The following is a 22079-nucleotide window of genomic DNA, read 5'->3' on the forward strand; positions in this document are numbered from 1 at the left end:
CCCGACCCGATAGCATAACGGCGTTCCATTACGGTGGATGCCACGTGTCAGTAACCCTTGACGAAAGCACTTTTGTGACGCGCGATTTATCATCATGGAAGTGGACACTTCCATGATGATAATTTTGGTAATGTCATCGAACACTTCTACGACAGCCCAGGTATGACTATCTTGATTCTGTCATAAATTTGTCATGGATGTACATGCATGACAAAAAACACGACATACTATTACAAACACGTATCATCACGGAAGTGTATTTTTTGTAGTGCTTCATCATCCCGACGCTATCCATGACAAGGAGGGAGTAGTTCACCCTCGGGGCCGAGGGTATGTACCAGTAGCTATGTGTTTGATCTCTCTCTCTCGTGTTCTCTCTATGGCACGATCTTGATGTATCGTGAGGTTTGCTATTGTAGTTGGATCTTATGATGTTTCTCCCCCTCTACTCTCTTGTGATGAATTGAGTTTCCCTCTTGAAGTTATCTTATCGGATTGAGTCTTTGATTTGAGAACACTTGATGTATGTCTTGCCGTGTTTATCTGTGGTGACAATGGGATATCACGTGCCACTTGATGTATGTTTTCGTGACCAACTTGCGGGTTCCGCCCATGAACCTATGCATAGGGGTTAGCACACGTTTTCTTGACTCTCCGGTAGAAACTTTGGGGCACTCTTTGAAGTACTTTGTGTTGGTTGAATGAATCTGAGATTGTGTGATGCATATCGTATAATCATGCCCACGGATACTTGATGTGACAATGGAGTATCTAGGTGACATTAGGGTTTTGGTTGATTTGTGTCTTAAGGTGTTATTCTAGTACAAACTCTTGAATAGATCGATCCGAAAGAATAACTTTGAGGTGGTTTCGTACCCTACCATAATCTCTACGTTTGTTCTCCGCTATTAGTGGCTTTGGAGTGACTCTTTGTTGCATGTTGAGGGATTGTTATATGATCTATCTATGTTATTATTGTTGAGAGAACTTGCACTAGTGAAAGTATGAACCCTATGCCTTGTTTCCTATCATTGCAATACCGTTTCCGCTCACTTTTATCATTAGTTACCTTGCTGTTTTTATATTTCAGATTACAAATACCTTTATCTACTATCCATATTGCACTTGTATCACCATCTCTTCACCGAACTAGTGCACCTATACAATTTACCATTGTATTGGGTGTGTTGGGGACACCAGAGACTCTTTGTTATTTGGTTGCAGGGTTGTTTGAGAGAGACCATCTTCATCCTCTACGCCTCCCACGGATTGATAAACCTTAGGTCATCCACTTGAGGGAAATTTGCTACTGTCCTACAAACCTGTGCACTTGCAGGCCCAACAACGTCTACAATAAGAAGATTGTGTAGTAGACATCAAGATCTTTTCTGGCGCCATTGTCGGGGAGGCTAGGTAAGCGACACTCACTCACACCCCGTCAACTAAGATCTTTTCTGGCGCCGTTTCCGAGGAGGTGAGTGCTTGAACGTATATCTTTAGGTCTTGCAATCGAGTCTTTTTGTTTCTTGTTTTATCACTAGTCTAGTTTATAAAATAAAACTACAAAAAATGGAGTTAAGTTTGTCTCATACGCTTCATCTTTTTAATATCTTTCGTGACTATGATGGAAAAGAAAATTGTGCTCAAGTGCTAGAAGAAGAATGCATTAAAATGTTTGGTACTGGATCTTTGTATGATGAGCATGATTGCAATGTTGTTAGTATGAATTGCTTGAATATCCATGATGCTAATGATATGCAAAGCCACAAGCTTGGGGAAGCTATGTTTGATGAAGATGATATTTTTTGTCCCCCAAGTTTTGATGAGCAATTTTATTATAATGATAGCATGCCTCCTATTTATGATGATTATATTGATGAAAGTGGGTTTCGAAGAGTGTCAACTTTAGGAAGTAGTGATCCCACTATTTTGTAGGATGTTGAATCTTATTGTGATGAACATGAAATTGGATTTGGAAGAGTGTCAAATTTATTTAGTGATGATTCCACTATTTAGGAAGAGGTCCCAATTGATTATGAGAACAAAGTTGCTATCTATGATGATTATTGTGATGACTTGTATGCTATTAGGAATAATGATAACCATGGAACTTGTCATCATGATTTTAGTTTTCAATTGTATTATGCCTCACATGATAATTATTTTGTTGAGTTTGCTCCCACTATTATTCATGAGAAGAAATTTGCTTATGTGGAGAGTAGTAAATTTTCTATGCATGTAGATCAGGAAATGAATGCTTTAGGTGCTGGTTATATTGTTGAATTCATTCATGATGCTACTGAAAATTATTATGAGAGAGGAACATATGCTTGTAGGAATTGGAATAATGCCAAGTTTCCTCTCTATGTGTTGAAAATCTTGAAGCTATGCTTGTTTTGCCTTCCTATGTTTGTTGATTATTGTTCCCATAAGTTGTTTGCTCACAAAATCCGTCTGCATAGGAAGTGGGTTAGACTTAAATGTGCTAGTCATATGCTTCATGATGCTCCCGCTATGTTTCAATTCTTATCTTTTATGTGAGCATCATTGTCATCATCATGCCTAGCTAGAAAGGCATTAAAGAAAAGCGCTTGTTGGGAGACAACCCAATATTTACCCTTACTGTTTTTGCGTGTCCACATGATTATGCTACTGTAGTAATCATTTTTTGTAGGTTTTGTTTCAATAAAGTGCCAAGTAAGACCTTTAGGATAGCTTACGGTGATAGTTGTGTTGATCCTGCTGAAAATCAGAAACTTTTGCACCCAGTAAATTAGTTTTGTTAATTCACATAAACGTGCTTCTGATCTAATTCTTTTTGCTATGTATTGGTATACCAATTTCTTAGTCCTTCCTAATTTAGTAGGATTTTTAGAGTTAACAAAGTATACATTTGATACAAATTACTACAGGCTGTTCTGTTTTTGACAGATTCTGTTTTCTATGTGTTGTTTGCTTATTTTGATGAATCTATGAGTAGTATAGAAGGGTATGAATCATAGATAAGTTGGAGTACAGTAGATATTACACCAATATGAATTTAGAATGAGTTCATTACATAGTACCTAAGTGGTGGTTTTATTTTTTTATACTAACGGAGCTTACGAGTTTTCTATTGAGTTTTGTGTTGTGAAGTTTTCAAGTTTTGGGTAAAGATTTGATGGACTATGTAATAAGGAGTGCCAAGAGCCTAAGCTTGGGGATTCCCAAGGCACCCCAAGGTAATATTCAAGGATAACCAAGAGCCTAAGCTTGGGGATGCCCCTGAAGGCATCCCCTCTTTCGTCTTCGTTCATCGGTAACTTTACTTGGAGCTATATTTTTATTCACCACATGATATGTGTTTTGCTTGGAGCGTCATTTATCTTGTTAGTATTTGCTTTCTGTTCTTTATAATAATGTTTTGCATCTTTAGTTTCAATAAAAAAGTCAAGGATAGCCTTTATGATGCTTATTTTGCTAGTATACATGTTGCTGTTTTAAAATAGAAAGTTTACCGCTGTTGCAAAAATTCCCTAGAAAAGTCAGAGCATGATATAATCTTTAAACCTTTTGCATAATGGGCCTTGATAAATTTACTATAGTGGGAATTTTATTTCATATTTTTTGGAGTTAGGGAAGTATGATGAATCTTGCATTCTTTACAGACTGTACTGTTTTGGCAGATTGCTGTCATGTTTGCATTGTTTGCATATGTTTGCTTGTTTAATGATTCTATTTGAAGATAGGAGTATTAAAAATGCAGAGGCATTTAGTATGCAATGTTGAATAATAATTTTAGTGATTTGTTACAGGAGAAAATGATAATGTTTTGCATTGGTTTATACTAACCTATCTCACGAGTTCTTGTTGAGTTTGGTGTGGATGAAGCTTTTGATAAAAAGAGAAACCATGATATGAGAGGAATTAAGAAGACACAAAATTTCAAGCTTGGGGATGCCCAAGGCACCCCAAGATAATATTTCAAGAAGTCTCAAGCATCTAAGCTTGGGGATGCCCCGGTAGGCATCCCACCTTTCTTCTTAAACAACTATCGGTTAGTATCGGTTGAGCCTAAGTTTTTGCTTCTTCACATGAGTGGTGCTATCCTTGCAATGTCATTTTAATTTTTTTGCTTTCTGTTTTACTACAATACCAAGATCTGAAATTCTTTAATGTTAGAGAGTCTTCACATAGTTGCACAATTATTCGACTACTCATTGATCTTCACTTATATCTTTCGGAGTAGTTTGTCATTTGCGCTAGCGCATCACTTATATATTTAGAGCACGGCGGTGGTTATTTTTTGTAAAAATTGCTAGTCTCTCATGCTTCACTTATATAATTTTGAGAGTCTTTTAGAACAGCATGGTATTTGCTATGGTTATAAAGTTGGTCCTAGAATGGTAGGCATCCAAGTTGGGTATAATAAAAACTATCATAGAAAGTGAATTGGATGCTATGATCAATTTGATACTTGATAATTGTTTTGAGATATGGAGGTAGTGATATTAAAGTCATGCTACTTGGGTGATTATGAATTTAAAGAATGCTTGTGTTGAAGCTTGTGATTCCCGTAGCATGCACGTATGGTGAACCGCTTTGTGATGAAGTTGGAGCACAATTTTATTTATTGATTGTCTTCCTTATGAGTGGCGGTCGGGGACGAGCGATGATCTTTTCCTACCAATCTATCCCCCTAGGAGCATGCGCGTAGTGCTTTGGTTTTTGATGACTTCTAAATTTTTGCAATAAGTGCATGAGTTCTTTTGACTAATGTTGAGTCCATGGATCTTACGCACCCTTTCACCCTTCCACCATTGCTAGCCTCTCTTGTACCGTGCAACTTTCGCCGGTACCATATACCCACCATTTACCTTCCTCAAAATAGCCACCATACCTACCTATTATGGCACATAGCCATTCTGAGATATATTGCCATACAATTTTCCACCGTTCCATTCATATGACACGCATTATTTTGTCATATTGCTTTTTGCATGATCATGTAGTTGACATTGTATTTGTGGCAAGGCCACCTTCATAATTTTCATACATGTCACTCTTGATTCATTGCATGTCCCAGTACACCGCCGGAGGCATTCATATAGAGTCATATCTTATTCTAGCTTTGAGTTGTAAATCCATAAAAGTGTGATGATCTTCATTATTAGAGAATTGTCCTAGTGAGGAAAGGATGATGAAGACTATGATTCCCCCACAAGTCGAGATGAGACTTCGGAATTTACAAGAAAAAGGAGAAAGGCCAAAAAGAAAAAAAATAGAAGGCCAAAGAAAAGAAAAAAAAGAAGAAGAAAAAAGAGAAGAAAAAAATAAAATTAGAGAAAAAGAGAGAAGGGACAATGCTACTATCTCTTTTCCACACTTGTGCTTCAAAATAGCACCATGATCTTCATGACAGAGAGTCTCATATGTTGTCACTTTCATATACTAGTGGGAATTTTTCATTATAGAACTTGGCTTGCATATTCAAATGACGGGCTTCCTCAAAAGTGCCCTAGGTCTTCGTGAGCAAGCAAGTTGGATGCATCCCACTTAGTTTCTTTTGTTGAGCTTTCATATATTTATAGCTCTAGTGTATCCGTTGCATGGCAATCCCTACTCACTCACATTGATATCTATTAATGGGCATCTCCATAGCACGTTGATACGCCTAGTTGATGTGAGACTATCTTCTTCTTTTTGTCTTCTCCACAACCACCATTCTATCCCACATATAGTGCTATGTTCATGGCTCACGCTCATGTATTGCGTGAAAGTTGAAAAAGTTTGAGATTATTAAAGTATGAAACAATTGCTTGGCTTGTCATCGGGGTTGTGCATGATTAAATACTTTGTGTGATGAAGATAGAGAAACAGCCAGACTATATGATTTTGTAGGGATAACTTTCTTTGGCCATGTTATTTTGAAAAGGCATGATTACTTTGATTAATATGCTTGAAGTATCACCATTTTCATGTTAATATGAACTTTTATTTTGTATCATTTGGATCTGAACATTCATGCCACAATAAAGAAAATTACATTGAAGAATTATGCTAGGTAGCATTCCACATCAAAAATTCTGTTTTTATCATTTACCTACTCGAGGACGAGCAGGAATTAAGCTTGGGGATGCTTGATACGTCTCCAACGTATCTATAATTTTTCATTGTTCCATGCTATTATATTACCCCTTTTGGATGTTTATGGGCTTTATTTTACATATTTATATCATTTTTGGGACTAACCTATTAACCGGAGGCCCAGCCCATGTTGCTGTTTTATTGCCTGTTTCAGTATTTCGAAGAAAAGGAATATCAAACGGAGTCCAAACAAAATGAAACCTTCGGCATCGTGATTTTTTGGAAGAATATCATCCTGGAGGCTTGGAGATCAAGTCAGAAGACCCTCGAGGAGCCCAGGAGATAGGGGGCGCCCCCCTACAGGGCGCGACCCCCTGTCTCGTGGACCCCTCGAGCACCCCTCGACTGACTTCTTTCGCCTATATATGCCTACGTACCCTAAAACCATCGAATATCAAGATAGATCAGGGGTTCCGCCGCCGCAAGACTCTGTAGCCACCAAAAACCTGTCGGGAGCCCGTTCCGGCACCCTGCCACAGGGGGAATCCATCACCGGTGGCCATCTTCATCATCCCGGTGCTATCCATGACGAGGAGGGAGTAGTTCACCCTCGGGGCTGAGGGTATGTACCAGTAGCTATGTGTTTGATCTCTCTCTCTCTCTCTCTCTCTCTCTCTCTCTCTCTCGTGTTCTCTCTATGGCACGATCTTGATGTATCGCGAGCTTTCCTATTGTAGTTGAATCTTATGATGTTTCTCCTGTTGGAAATATGCCCTAGAGGCAATAATAAAAGTATTATTATTATATTTCCTTGTTCATGATAATTGTCTTTTATTCATGCTATAACTGTATTATCCGGAAATCGTAATACACGTGTGAATACATAGACCACAATATGTCCCTAGTGAGCCTCTAGTTGACTAGCTCGTTGTGATCAACAGATAGTCATGGTTTCCTGGCTATGGACATTGGATGTCGTTGATAACGGGATCACATCATTAGGAGAATGATGTGATGGACAAGACCCAATCCTAAGACTAGCACAAAGATCGTGTAGTTCGTTTGCTAGAGCTTTGCCAATGTCAAGTATCTCTTCCTTTGACCATGAGATCGTGTAACTCCTGGATACCGTAGGAGTGCCTTGGGTGTATCAAACGTCACAACGTAACTGGGTGACTATAAAGGTGCACTACAGGTATCTCCGAAAGTATCTATTGTTTTATGCGGATCGAGACTGGGATTTGTCACTCCGTGTAAACGGAGAGGTATCTCTGGGCCCACTCGGTAGGACATCATCATATGCGCAATGTGACCAAGGAGTTGATCACGGGATGATGTGTTACGGAACGAGTAAAGTGACTTGCCGGTAACGAGATTGAACAAGGTATTGGATACCGACGATCGAATCTCGGGCAAGTAAAATACCGCTAGACAAAGGGAATTGAATACGGGATCGATTGAGTCCTTGACATCGTGGTTCATCCGATGAGATCATCGTGGAACATGTGGGAGCCATCATGGGTATCCAGATCCCGCTGTTGGTTATTGACCGGAGAACGTCTCGGTCATGTCTGCATGTCTCCCGAACCCGTAGGGTCTACACACTTAAGGTTCGATGACGCTAGGGTTATAAAGGAAGCTTGTATGTGGTTACCGAATGTTGTTCGGAGTCCCGGATGAGATCCCGGACGTCACGAGGAGTTCCGGAATGGTCCGGAGGTAAAGATTTATATATAGGAAGTCCTGTTTCGGCCATCGGGACAAGTTTCGGGGTCATCGGTATTGTACCGGGACCACCGGAAGGGTCCCGGGGGCCCACCGGGTGGGGCCACCTGCCCCGGGGGGCCACATGGGCTGTAGGGGGTGCGCCTTGGCCTACATGGGCCAAGGGCACCAGCCCCTAGAGGCCCATGCGCCAAGATAAAGGAAAAAGGGAGAGTCCTAAAGGGGGAAGGCACCTCCGAGGTGCCTTGGGGAGGATGGACTCCTCCCCATCCTTAGCCGCACCCCTTCCTTGGAGGAGGGGGCAAGGCTGCGCCTCCCCCTCTCCCTTGGCCCTATATATAGTGGGGAAAAGGAGGAGCAATCATACCTAAGGCCTTTGGTTGCCTCCCTCTCCCTCCCGTGACACATCTCCTCTCCCGTAGGTGCTCGGCGAAGCCCTGCAGGATTGCCACGCTCCTCCATCACCACCACGCCGTTGTGCTGCTGTTGGATGGAGTCTTCCTCAACCTCTCCCTCTCTCCTTGCTGGATCAAGGCGTGGGAGACGTCACCGGGCTGTACGTGTGTTGAACGCGGAGGTGCCGTCCGTTCGGCACTTGATCATCGGTGATCTGAATCACGACGAGTACGACTCCATCAACCCCGTTCACTTGAACGCTTCCGCTTAGCGATCTACAAGGGTATGTAGATGCAACTCTCCTCCTTTCTACTCGTTGCTGGTCTCTCCATAGATAGATCTTGGTGTTACGTAGGAAATTTTTGAATTTCTGCTACGTTCCCCAACAGTGGCATCATGAGCTAGGTCTATTGCGTAGATTCTTTGCACGAGTAGAACACAAAGTAGTTGTGGGCGTTGATGTTGTTCAATATGCTTACCGTTACTAGTCCAATCTTGTTTCGACGGTATTGTGGGATGAAGCGGCCCGGACCGACCTTACACGTACTCTTACGTGAGACAGGTTCCACCGATTGACATGCACTTGGTGCATAAGGTGGCTAGCGGGTGCCAGTCTCTCCCACTTTAGTCGGAACGGATTCGATGAAAAGGGTCCTTATGAAGGGTAAATAGCAATTGGCATATCACGTTGTGGTCTTGCGTAGGTAAGAAACGTTCTTGCTAGAAACCCATAGCAGCCACGTAAAACATGCAACAACAATTAGAGGACGTCTAACTTGTTTTTGCAGGGTATGCTATGTGATGTGATATGGCCAAAAGGATGTGATGAATGATATGTGATGTATGAGATTGATCATGTTCTTGTAATAGGATTCACGACTTGCATGTCGATGAGTATGACAACCGGCAGGAGCCATAGGAGTTGTCTTTATTTTTTGTATGACCTGCGTGTCATTGAAGAACGCCATGTAAACTACTTTACTTTATTGCTAAACGCGTTAGTCATAGAAGTAGAAGTAGTCGTTGGCGTGACAACTTCATGAAGACACGATGATGGAGATCATGATGATGGAGATCATGGTGTCATGCCGGTGACAAGATGATCATGGAGCCCCGAAGATGAAGATCAAAGGAGCTATATGATATTGGCCATATCATGTCACTACTATTTGATTGCATGTGATGTTTATCATGTTTATGCATCTTGTTTGCTTAGAACGACGGTAGTAAATAAGATGATCCCTTACAAAATTTCAAGAAGTGTTCTCCCCTAACTGTGCACCGTTGCTACAGTTCGTCGCTTCTAAGCACCACGTGATGATCGGGTGTGATGGATTCTTACGTTCACATACAACGGGTGTAAGACAGTTTTACACAGCGAAAACACTTAGGGTTAACTTGACGAGCCTAGCATGTGCAGACATGGCCTCGGAACACGGAGACCGAAAGGTCGAGCATGAGTCGTATAGTAGATACGATCAACATGAAGATGTTCACCGATGATAACTAGTCCGTCTCACGTGATGATCGGACACGGCCTAGTTGACTCGGATCATGTGATCACTTAGATGACCAGAGGGATGTCTATCTGAGTGGGAGTTCATAAGATGAACTTAATTATCCTGAACATAGTCAAAAGACCTTTTGCAAATTATGTCGTAGCTCGCGCTATAGTTCTACTGTTTAGATATGTTCCTAGAGAAAATATAGTTGAAAGTTGATAGTAGCGATTATGCGATCAGTAGAAAGCTTATGTCCTTAATGCACCGCTCAGTGTGCTGAACCCCAAACGTCGTTTGTGGATGTTTCGAACATCGAACATACACGTTTTGATAACTACGTGATAGTTCAGTTAAATGGTTTAAGTAGAGGCACCAAAGACGTTTTCGAAACGTCGCGGAACATATGAGATGTTTCGAGGGCTGAAATTGGGATTTCAGGCTCGTGCCCACGTCAAGAGGTATAAGACCTCCGACGATTTTCTTAGCCTGCAAACTAAGGAGAGAAGCTCAATTGTTGAGCTTGTGCTCAGATTGTCTGAGTGCAACAATCACTTGAATCGAGTGGGAGTTGATCTTCCAGATGAGATAGTGATGTTTCCCCAAAGTCATTGCCACCAAGCTGCTAGAGCTTCGTGATGAACTATAACATATCAGGGATAGATATGATGATCCTTGAGATATTCGCGATGTTTGACACCGCGAAAGTAGAAATCAAGAAGGAGCATCAATTGTTGATGGTTGGTGAAACCACTAGTTTCAAGAAGGGCAAGGGAAGAAGGGATACTTCATGAAACGGCAAATCAGCTGCTGCTCCAATGAAGAAACCCGAGGTTGAACCCAAACCCGAGACTAAGTGCTTCTGTAATAAGGGGAACAACCACTGGAGCAGATTACCCTAGATACTTGGTAGATGAGAAGGCTGGCAAGGTCGATAGAAGTATATTGGATATACATTATGTTAATGTGTACTTTACTAGTACTCCTAGTAGCACCAGGGTATTAGATACCGGTTCGGTTGCTAAGTGTTAGTAACTCGAAATAAAAGCTACGGAATAAACGGAGACTAGCTAAAGGTGAGCTGACGATATGTGTTGGAAGTGTTTCCAATGTTGATATGATCAAGCATCGCACGCTCCCTCTACCATCGAGATTTGGTGTTTGCGTTGAGCATAGACATGATTGGATTATGTCTATCGCAATACGGTTATTCATTTAAGGAGAATAATGGTTACTCTATTTATTTGAATAATACCTTCAATGGTCTTGCACCTAAATGAATGGTTTATTGAATCTCGATCGTAGTGATACACATTTTCATGCCAAAAGATATAAGATAGTAATGATAGTACCACTTACTTGTGGCACTGCCATGTAAGTCATAATGGTATAAAACGCATGAAGAAGCTCCATGTTGATGGATCTTTGGACTCACTCGTTTTTGAAAAGTTTGAGACATGCGAACCATGTCTATTGGTATATATGCATGAAGAAACTCCATGCAAATGGACCGTTCGGACTCACTTGATTTTGAATCACTTGAGATATGCAAATCATACCACATAGGCAAGATGACTGAAAAGCCTCGGTTTCAGTAAGATGGAACAAGATAGCAACTTGTTGGAAGTAACACATTTTGATGTGTGCAGTCCAATGAGTGCTGAGGCATGCAGTGAATATCGTTATGTTCTTACTTCACAGATGATTCGAGTAGATGTTGAGAATATTTACTTGATGAAACACAAGTCTGAATTATTGAATGGTTCAAGTAATTTCAGAGTGAAGTAGAAGATCATTGTGACAAGAGGATAAAATGTCTATGATATGATCATAGAGATGAATATCTGAGTTACGAGTTTTGGCACACAATTAAGACATTGTGGAAATTGTTTCGCAATTAATACCGCCTGGAACACCATAGTGTGATGGTGTGTCCGAACATCATAGTTGCACCCTATTGGATATGGTGCGTACCATGATGTCTCTTATCGAATTACCACTATCGTTCATGGGTTAGGCATTAGAGACAACCACATTCACTTTAAATAGGGCACCACGTAATTCCGATGAGATGACACCGTATGAATTATGGTTTAGAGAAACCTAAGTTGTCGTTTCTTAAAAGTTTGGGGCTGCGACGCTTATATGAAAAAGTTTCAGGATTAAGCTCGAACCCAAAGCGGATAAAATGCATCTTCATAGGAAACCCAAAACAGTTGGGTATACCTCCTAATTCAGATCCGAAAGCAATATGGATTGTTTCTAGAATCGGGTCCTTTCTCGAGGAAAGGTTTCTCTCGAAAGAGTTGAGTGGGAGGATGGTGGAGACTTGATGAGGTTATTGAACCGTCTCTTCAACTAGTGTGTGGCAGGGCACAGGAAGTTGTTCCTGTGGCACCTACACCAATTGAAGTGGAAGCTTATGATATTGATCATGAAACTTCGGATCAAGTCACTACCAAACCTCGTAGGACGACAAGGACACGTACTACTTCGGAGTGGTAAGGTGATCCTGTCTTGAAGGTCATGTTGCTAGACAACAATGAACCTACGAGCTATGGAGAAGCGATGGTGGGCCCGGATTCCGATAAATGGCTCGAGGCCATAAAATCCGAGAACGGATCCATGGACTTTGGTGGACTTGCCCGATGATCGGCAAGCCATTAAGATAAATGGATCTTTAAGAAGAAGACGGACGTGGATGGTAATGTCACCGTCCATGAAGCTCGACTTGTGGCGAAAAGTTTTTCACAAGTTCAAGGAGTTGACTACGATGAGATTTTCTCATCCGTAGCGATGCTTAAAGTCCGTCGGAATCATGTTAGCATTAGCTGCATTTATGAAATCTGGCAGATGGATGTCAAAACGAGTTTCCTTACCAGTTTTCGTAAGGAAAGGTTGTATGTAATACAATCAGAAAGTTTTTGTCGATCCTAAGGATGCTAAAAGGTATGCTAGCTCCAGCGATCCTTCTAAGGACTGGAGTGAGCATCTCGGAGTTGGAATGTACGCTTTGATGAGATGATCAAAGATTTTGGGTTTGTACAAAGTTTATGAGAAACTTGTATTTCCAAAGAAGTGAGTGGGAGCACTATAGAATTTCTGATGAGTATATGTTGTTGACATATTGATGATCAGAAATGATGTAGAATTTCTAGAAAGCATATAGGGTTATTTGAAAGTGTTTTTCAATAGAAAACCTGGATTAAGCTACTTGAACATTGAGCATCAAGATCTATAAGGATAGATCAAAATGCTTAATAATACTTTCAAATGAGCACATACCTTGACATGATCTTGAAGGTGTTCAAGATGGACCAGTCAAAGAAGGAGTTCTTGCCTGAGTTGTAAGGTACGAAGTTAAGACTTAAAGCTCGACCACGGCAGAATAGAGAGAAAGGACGAAGGTCGTCCCCTATGCTTAAGACGTAGGCTCTTCAGTATGCTATGCTGTGTACCGCACCTGAAGTGTGCCTTGCCATGAGTCAGTCAAGGGGTACAAGAGTGATCCAAGAATGGCTCACAGGACAGCGGTCAAAGTTATCCTTAGTAACTAGTGGACTAAGGAATTTTCTCGATTATGGAGGTGGTAAAAGAGTTCGTCGTAAAGGGTTACGACGATGCAAGCTTGACACCTATCCGGATAGCTCTGAGTAGAGAGACCGGATACATATAATGGAGCAATAATTTAGAATAGCTCCAAGTAGAACAGTTGTTTGGAATAGCTCCAAATAGAGCGTGGTAGCTGCATCTAGGAGATGACATAGAGATTTGTAAAGCACACACGGATCTGAAAGGTTCAGACCCGTTGACTAAAACCTCTCTCACAAGCAACATGATCAAACATAAAACTCATTGAGTGTTAATCACATAGTGATGTGAACTAGACTACTGACTCTAGTAAACTCTTGGGTATTAGTCACATGGCGATGTGACCTGTGAGTGTTAATCACATGGCGATGTGAACTAGATTATTGACTCTAGTGCAAGTGGGAGACTGTTGGAAATATGCCCTAGAGGCAATAATAAAAGTATTATTATTATATTTCCTTGTTCATGATAATTGTCTTTTATTCATGCTATAACTGTATTATCCGGAAATCGTAATACACGTGTGAATACATAGACCACAATATGTCCCTAGTGAGCCTCTAGTTGACTAGCTCGTTGTGATCAACAGATAGTCATGGTTTCCTGGCTATGGACATTGGATGTCGTTGATAACGGGATCACATCATTAGGAGAATGATGTGATGGACAAGACCCAATCCTAAGACTAGCACAAAGATCGTGTAGTTCGTTTGCTAGAGCTTTGCCAATGTCAAGTATCTCTTCCTTTGACCATGAGATCGTGTAACTCCTGGATACCGTAGGAGTGCTTGGGTGTATCAAACGTCACAACGTAACTGGGTGACTATAAAGGTGCACTACAGGTATCTCCGAAAGTATCTATTGTTTTATGCGGATCGAGACTGGGATTTGTCACTCCGTGTAAACGGAGAGGTATCTCTGGGCCCACTCGGTAGGACATCATCATATGCGCAATGTGACCAAGGAGTTGATCACGGGATGATGTGTTACGGAACGAGTAAAGTGACTTGCCGGTAACGAGATTGAACAAGGTATTGGATACCGACGATCGAATCTCGGGCAAGTAAAATACCGCTAGACAAAGGGAATTGAATACGGGATCGATTGAGTCCTTGACATCGTGGTTCATCCGATGAGATCATCGTGGAACATGTGGGAGCCATCATGGGTATCCAGATCCCGCTGTTGGTTATTGACCGGAGAACGTCTCGGTCATGTCTGCATGTCTCCCGAACCCGTAGGGTCTACACACTTAAGGTTCGATGACGCTAGGGTTATAAAGGAAGCTTGTATGTGGTTACCGAATGTTGTTCGGAGTCCCGGATGAGATCCCGGACGTCACGAGGAGTTCCGGAATGGTCCGGAGGTAAAGATTTATATATAGGAAGTCCTGTTTCGGCCATCGGGACAAGTTTCGGGGTCATCGGTATTGTACCGGGACCACCGGAAGGGTCCCGGGGGCCCACCGGGTGGGGCCACCTGCCCCGGGGGGCCACATGGGCTGTAGGGGGTGCGCCTTGGCCTACATGGGCCAAGGGCACCAGCCCCTAGAGGCCCATGCGCCAAGATAAAGGAAAAAGGGGAGAGTCCTAAAGGGGGAAGGCACCTCCGAGGTGCCTTGGGGAGGATGGACTCCTCCCCATCCTTAGCCGCACCCCTTCCTTGGAGGAGGGGGCAAGGCTGCGCCTCCCCCCTCTCCCTTGGCCCTATATATAGTGGGGAAAAGGAGGAGCAATCATACCTAAGGCCTTTGGTTGCCTCCCTCTCCCTCCCGTGACACATCTCCTCTCCCGTAGGTGCTCGGCGAAGCCCTGCAGGATTGCCACGCTCCTCCACACCACCACGCCGTTGTGCTGCTGCTGGATGGAGTCTTCCTCAACCTCTCCCTCTCTCCTTGCTGGATCAAGGCGTGGGAGACGTCACCGGGCTGTACGTGTGTTGAACGCGGAGGTGCCGTCCGTTCGGCACTTGATCATCGGTGATCTGAATCACGACGAGTACGACTCCATCAACCCCGTTCACTTGAACGCTTCCGCTTAGCGATCTACAAGGGTATGTAGATGCAAACTCCACTCCTCTCTTTCTACTCGTTGCTGGTCTCTCCATAGATAGATCTTGGTGTTACGTAGGAAAATTTTTGAATTTCTGCTACGTTCCCCAACATCTCCCCCTCTACTCTCTTGTGATAAATTGAGTTTCCCTCTTGAAGTTATCTTATCGGATTGAGTCTTTGATCTGAGAACACTTGATGTATGTCTTGCCGTACTTATTCGTGGTGACAATGGGATATCACGTGCCACTTGATGTATTTTTTGGTGACCAACTTGCGGGTTCCACCCATGAACCTATGCATAGGGGTTGGCACACGTTTTCTTGACTCTCCGGTAGAAACTTTGGGGCACTCTTTGAAGTACTTTGTGTTGGTTGGATGAATCTGAGATTGTGTGATGCATATCGTATAATCATGCCCACGGATACTTGAGGTGACAATGGAGTATCTAGGTAACATTAGGGTTTTGGTTGATTTGTGTCTTAAGGTGTTATTCTAGTACGAACTCTTGAATAGATCGATCCGAAAGAATAACTTTGAGGTGGTTTCACACCCTACCATAATCTCTACGTTTGTTCTCCGCTATTAGTGGCTTTGGAGTGACTCTTTATTGCATGTTGAGGGATTGTTATATGATCTATCTATGTTATTATTGTTGAGAGAACTTGCACTAGTGAAAGTATGAACCATATGCCTTGTTTCCTATCATGCAATACCATTTACGCTCACTTTTATCATTAGTTACCTTGCTGTTTTTATATTTTCAGATTACAAATATCTTTATCTACCATTCATATTGCACTTGTATCACCATCTCTTCGCCGAACTAGTGCACCTATACAATTTACCATTGTATTGGGTGTGTTGGGGGCACAAGAGACTCTTTGTTATTTGGTTGCAGGGTTGTTTGAGAGAGACCATCTTCATCCTCTACGCCTCCCACGGACTGATAAACCTTAGGTCATCCACTTGAGGGAAATTTGCTACTATTCTACAAACCTGTGCACATGCAGGCCCAACAACGTCTACAAGAAGAAGGTTGTGTAGTAGACATCAGGACCCAAAGGTCTGTGGTAAACTACTCACAACTCATCGGAGGGGTTATGGTGTTGATGTAGAAGCCCTCCGTGGTCGATTCCCCCTCTGGCGGAGTGCCGACGAAGGCTCCAAGATGGGATCTCGCGGATACAGAAGGTTACAATGGTGGAAATTATTTTTCGTTGGCTCCCTGAATGGTTTCGGGGTACGTAGGTATATATAGGAGGAAGAAGTACGTCGGTGGCCGCTCGTGGGGCCCAGGAGACAGGGGCGCGCCCAGGAGGGGTGGGCGCGCCCTCCTATCACCTGGCCGCCTCGATTTTTTCTTGACTTGCACTCCAAGTCCTTTGGATCGCGTTCGTTCCAAAATCACGCTCTCGAAGGTTTCATTCCGTTTGGACTCCGTTTGATATTCCTTTTCTTCGAAATACTGAAATAGGCAAAAAGAACAGCAATACGGGCTGGCCTTCGGTTAGTAGGTTAGTCCCCAAAATGATATAAATATATATAATAAAGCCCATAAACATTCAAAAAGCGTAATATAATAGGATGGAACAATCAAAAATTATAAATACGTTGAAGACTTGTCAGCAAGCTCGGGCAAGTCCGGGTCGTGGTCACCCTCGGCATCATGCGCGCGCTCCAGGCACCCTCCCTACTGCAGCGGACAGAGACGGTAGCGAAGGCAGCGCTGGGCGTCCTGGCCAACGTGGCGGCGGCGAGCGTGGCGGGAAGGTGGGAGATGGCAGATGATGAGGAAGAGCTCAGGGCGCTGGTGGAGGCCATGGCATGGCACGAGAGCGCGGGGTACCAGGAGCACGCGACGTATCTGGTCATGGCGCTCGTGCACGTAGGCGGCGGCTGTGCGCTGCAGTGGAGGATGCGCCAGCTCGATGCCGTGCAGGCGCTCCTCGAGGTGTCTTCCTGCTTGGCAGCCCCCTCGTGCACAGCAGGGCGGTCAAGATCCTGCAATGGTTCAAGGACAACGGGGAAGGACAGGATCAAGGCGCACTCCCGCCCTCGCATGAATGCCGCGCTGTCGACGGCATGCCATGGCAATGACGGCGACGGGACGAAGGCTTGCCGGAGTGCCCGTGGACAGGATAGTGTAGCAGAGCCTGAACATGAACATGAGGTGCATCATGCGATGAGCTACGGCGTCTCCGTGGACATGACCAACACTAAGCAGCTCCTGGGACGCCATGGATGCAGCGAGGCCGTGAGTTCCACACATATGCTGATGGTTGTGGCCATATAATGGAAGCAGCGAGAGGAAACACGTATGTATAGGATTCCCGAATGCCCCATATCACGGACTAAAAGGCGGCGATAAAGAACCGAAAACATCGACAGAGGCAGCATCCAGTAAATACGTTAAGCGGCACCGCTCAGTAGATTCCACACATTGCATACGTGCCAATCTCTCAAACAAAGTCCAGCCAACCCACAACTTGCTAAGAGCATCTTCAGCTGTTGGCCTCCAAGGGCGCCTAAAATCGCCGCTTGGGGGCGAGCCGGCGCAAAAAAACGGCCTGGGGGCGAGTTGCCTTTCAGTCGCCGTCCCCAGGACCGCCCCAGGAGCGTCTAATTTTTCAAAAAAATATGTTTGGCGAAGTTCGGTTAAACACGGCTAAATTTTGGCAAACTTTGGCACATATTACATGTTCGACGCGTTTACATAACAAATATAACTAAAAAAAGAAATCACTAAACGCGGAGTAGTCGCCGTCGTCGCCGCCGTCGTCGTCGCCGGCCTTCTCCTCCTTGACGCGGCTGTCCCGGCTGCACCCTTGCCCGGCGTCGCCATGGCGGACAGGTGCCAGCGACACGTCGTCGTCGCTGTCGTCGAGGTAGACGACTCCTCCTTCTTCACGGCCCCGGCGGCGCTGCTCGAAGTGCCGCAGTGCAGTGACCTGACCTCCCTCTCCATCCTGAGGAAGTCCTTGCGCGCCCATTTCAGGGCCGCATCATCGTCGAGCGCCACCTCGCCGGACTCTATCTTCACGGCGGGGAGCCCCGGCTCCGTTTTCACCATCGCGAGCCCGGGCTCCGTCTTCGGCTTGACGAACCGCGGAGGAGCCGACGAGGGAGCGCGCCGGCCGCCTTCGTTGATGACGATGCCGGCGCTACGAGTGCGCCGGCCGAGCGGCGTCTCCACCGCGGGCTCGGTCTTGACGCCGAGCAGCGTCGGAGAGCCGGAGGAGTGGGAAGAAGATCGCGACGAGGAGGAGGAAGACGACAAAGAGACGAACCTCCTGGGCAGCCACGGCCCGGTGCGTCGGCAGTGGGCCAGGGCCGAGGCCGCCGGGGGAGGGTATGTCAGTGGCGGCTCGTTGCCGCCCTCACTGTTCTGTTCGCCATCCACCACCGTCGCCGCGTTGGTGGACGCCACCATCTGCTCCTGACGGCGCTCAAAGTACGCCGCCCATGCCGAGTGGTTGTCAGCGGCGTACTGGGGGAGGATGCGCTGCTCAACGGTGAGGGAGGCGCGCTTGAGCTCGACCTCGTCGGTGAAGTAGCGGTCCGCGCCGCGGCATCGGGCAACGGCGGAACGGGCGCTCCCCCGTTGCTGAGTCGCCACCCCGACAGACCTGCGCGCATGTCCGGCGGCGCCGGGATCTTGGCCTCGAACAGGAGCGACGACTCCTGTTCGCGGAGCGAGTGGCGGCCGAAGCCGCCACCGCCTCGTCGCCGGGAAGCGTTCAGCCATTGGGGGAGGGAGGGCTCGGAGAAGGCGCATGGCAGAGGGAGAGGGAGGGCTCGGTGCATGACAGAGGGTAAGGGAGAGGGCTCGGCGGCGAGGGCTGGTGTGGGCGGAGGCGAGGGAGGGCACCGGCTTATATAGCCGCGCCCGTATGTACGCGTGGCGGGAGGGGAGGCGACGCCGCGCCGCCCCGTGACGCGCCGCCCGTGAGGAATCAATGGCAAGGCTGACCGTCGGCGGCAGCGCGGCAGCCTTGGCATTGATTCCCGCGGGAACCGAGGCGATGAGGCCGAAGAAGCACCCGTCTCGCTGACTAGGCGGGCCCGCGGTTGCTTCGCGCCAAAAACACTCGCCCCGACGCCCTTCTAGCGCGCCGGGTTCGGCCTTGGTCCGCCGGCGCTGATTTCGGCCCAGGCCGACGAAAATCGGGGTCCTGGGGGCGCGACTGGGCCGTTTTTTCGGCGCCTGCACGAAAAAAACGCCTGGGGAGGTCGTTTTGGAGAAAAAAATTATATGAGACCAGGTCTCGTATAAAGCAGGTGAGACACGCCCTGATGCATGACACGTGGCATTCACAAATCACAAAACATCTAATCTCTTCCCCCTGATTTCAAATGGGAGGTTGGGTAAATGCTTTGTGATTTGTGAATGCCATCTGCTAATCCGTGAGACCTGTTTTCATAGAATTTTTTTCTCCATTCTGAAGGCGCGGTTGGAGATGCTCTAACCTCTTAGCACGCCAACACAAACGAAAAGAAAACGGCCACTACCTTTGACCAGACCACATGCAGATCAATTTATTTAACCAGCCCACATGCACATAGGACAACGTCATGCATGCAATGATCGGTTCAAACAGAAACCGCCAAAATCAAAGGATCGTAGTCAAATTACAATTTCCATGCAGCGCACATGGGACAGATGGAATGTCTCCAGATCAGGGCCTAAATCGCTGCGTCCACCCGAGCCGTACCCCGCCATTTACCCCAGTAATTATCGTGTCATCACCTAATTGGCCAGCTTTTCACTGAGAGGAAAAAGTCAAAAATATCAGGTAAAAGAAACCTAGTCAGGTTTAGTATATGTACTAGCATGCCCGCGTGACGGCACGCCGCGCCTGTTGAAACATAATATGAAAGTTCTTTATGTGGTGATGGAAAAGTTTATGTGTTAATTTTCCATTTAATGGCTCAGTTGTTGCTTGTCTTTTACACTATGATGTACTCCTGTATGAACATTAAGTTCTTATATGTGGACGCTGGAAAATTTTATTTGTTAATTGTACAACTAATGGCTTAGTTGTTGCTTGTTTTCTACATTATAACGTATGCATGAACATTAAGTTGTTATATGTGGACACTGGAAAAGTTTATTGAATAAAACAGTTGCTACATTTTATACAAGGGGGAATACAATTGGAGCTTGCATGCTAAAATTGTGTCGTTATGGTAAATCATTTCATCGTTCTACAACCACATGCTAGATTGGTGTCAGTGATGAAATGGTAGAGCGCCTGTGCAAATTCTTGGACACGGTTCTGTGCACTTTGACACCAGGGTATGTCACTATCGAGTCAATGGTGTGTGGTCGCTGTGGATACATGCGTAATGGTATGGTATCTGAAAAACTGCCATAGATTATTGTTTGAGTTCTGATTTGTCTTTTCAATTCATGTTGCTGAAAAGTCGCATGTTGACGGGCCATGTTGAGTTGCCATTGTAAGGTTCATGCAAAATCTTGAACACTAAATAAGTTTCCTTTTGCAACATTGAATGCTTGATGAAGAAGCCACAGCCCCTGCCAGTCCAGAGACGCCGCCACCCCTGGGTGGTCTGATGGGCTACAGTCTGCAGTGTAATGTTGTTGGATGCACCGTGCACACTACAGTGCTATAACGTAACGTAATTATGTTTAGCGGGATTAGCACCATATCGAGCAAATTTGCTAAATATAGTGTGCTCCTTCCAAATACGCTATAGCGACACATAACGGTGAAATAGCGCTTTTTGTTTCATTGATTATGACATGGGTCTTTGTATTTTAAAGCAATATGGGGATATGCATTCACCATTGATTTATATTTTAGTATAGTATTGCGAAGAGAAAACCTGATCAATGCTATAAAATTAGACATTTCCCTCCTTAGCCCAGCATGAATAACAAACAAAATTTTACAATGATCATGTTCACCATAGAGATTGATCATTTCATTCATGTAAGACAAAATAAGAAGAAAACACTGATCTTGTAAGTAGTGCAGAACCGGAAGAAACTGGAAAGGTTGCAGCCCACGCTATATCTTTCATGAAGAGCATCTCGTTGTAGATGAATAAGCAGAGCCACAATGGTAGATAAGGCATTCCTTTGTGATATAGTGCACTGTTCTGAGAAAGTCAACCAGCTGATATGAAGTTAGGGTCATCAATGATAGATAAGCGACGCATATTCCGCAGCTCGACGCGGCCCTGCAGTGAAAGCAACATATGTTCGACCGGCTCCATCGCGGGGCAAATATCGCATAAGCATAACTGAAACCGACAGTGTCAAACATATGTGCCATCAGGATGACATATTCAGTGCACACCAGTATGTGGGAGGGCCGGAGCTTGCAGATGCCGCAACAGGCAGCGAACACCTGACGCTGCCACCGTTTTCTGTGCCCAGGGCGAAGTCAGCAAGGCTTCGGGCGACGGCGACAGCGGAGAGCCGCTGGAGAAGTAGCCAGAGATACGGCCGGGGGCACAGGGGTTTTGGCGAGGCCGCGAGGGTGCCATAGTGCGCTTTCTTGTTGTTCATGTTGTAGACCATCTCGTCCATCACCGTATTGGCCATGCCCATCGCCGCGGCGGCGAGCACGTCCAGCACTCTGCACCGTCTCCCGTCTGTGCAGGTCGACCTCGTCCACAGCTGACTTGCAGCAGGGCTGGCGCCAGCTCAAGGCGGCGGCCTCCCGTCTGTGCTGGAAGGCGGCGCCGGGCTGCGGCCAGAGAGACGGCGAGAGGGCGCAAGG

The 22079-nt window shown here is 45.3% G+C and overlaps 1 pseudogene; it reads left to right on the forward strand.

The window, feature by feature from the left end:
- LOC123067414 (uncharacterized) overlaps nucleotides 1–17623 on the forward strand; it is an 89751-nt pseudogene extending 72128 nt beyond the window's left edge.
- Nucleotides 17624–22079: the final 4456 nt, after the last annotated feature.

Source organism: Triticum aestivum, chromosome 3B (genome assembly GCF_018294505.1).
Source record: "Triticum aestivum cultivar Chinese Spring chromosome 3B, IWGSC CS RefSeq v2.1, whole genome shotgun sequence".
Lineage (NCBI taxonomy): Eukaryota > Viridiplantae > Streptophyta > Magnoliopsida > Poales > Poaceae > Triticum > Triticum aestivum.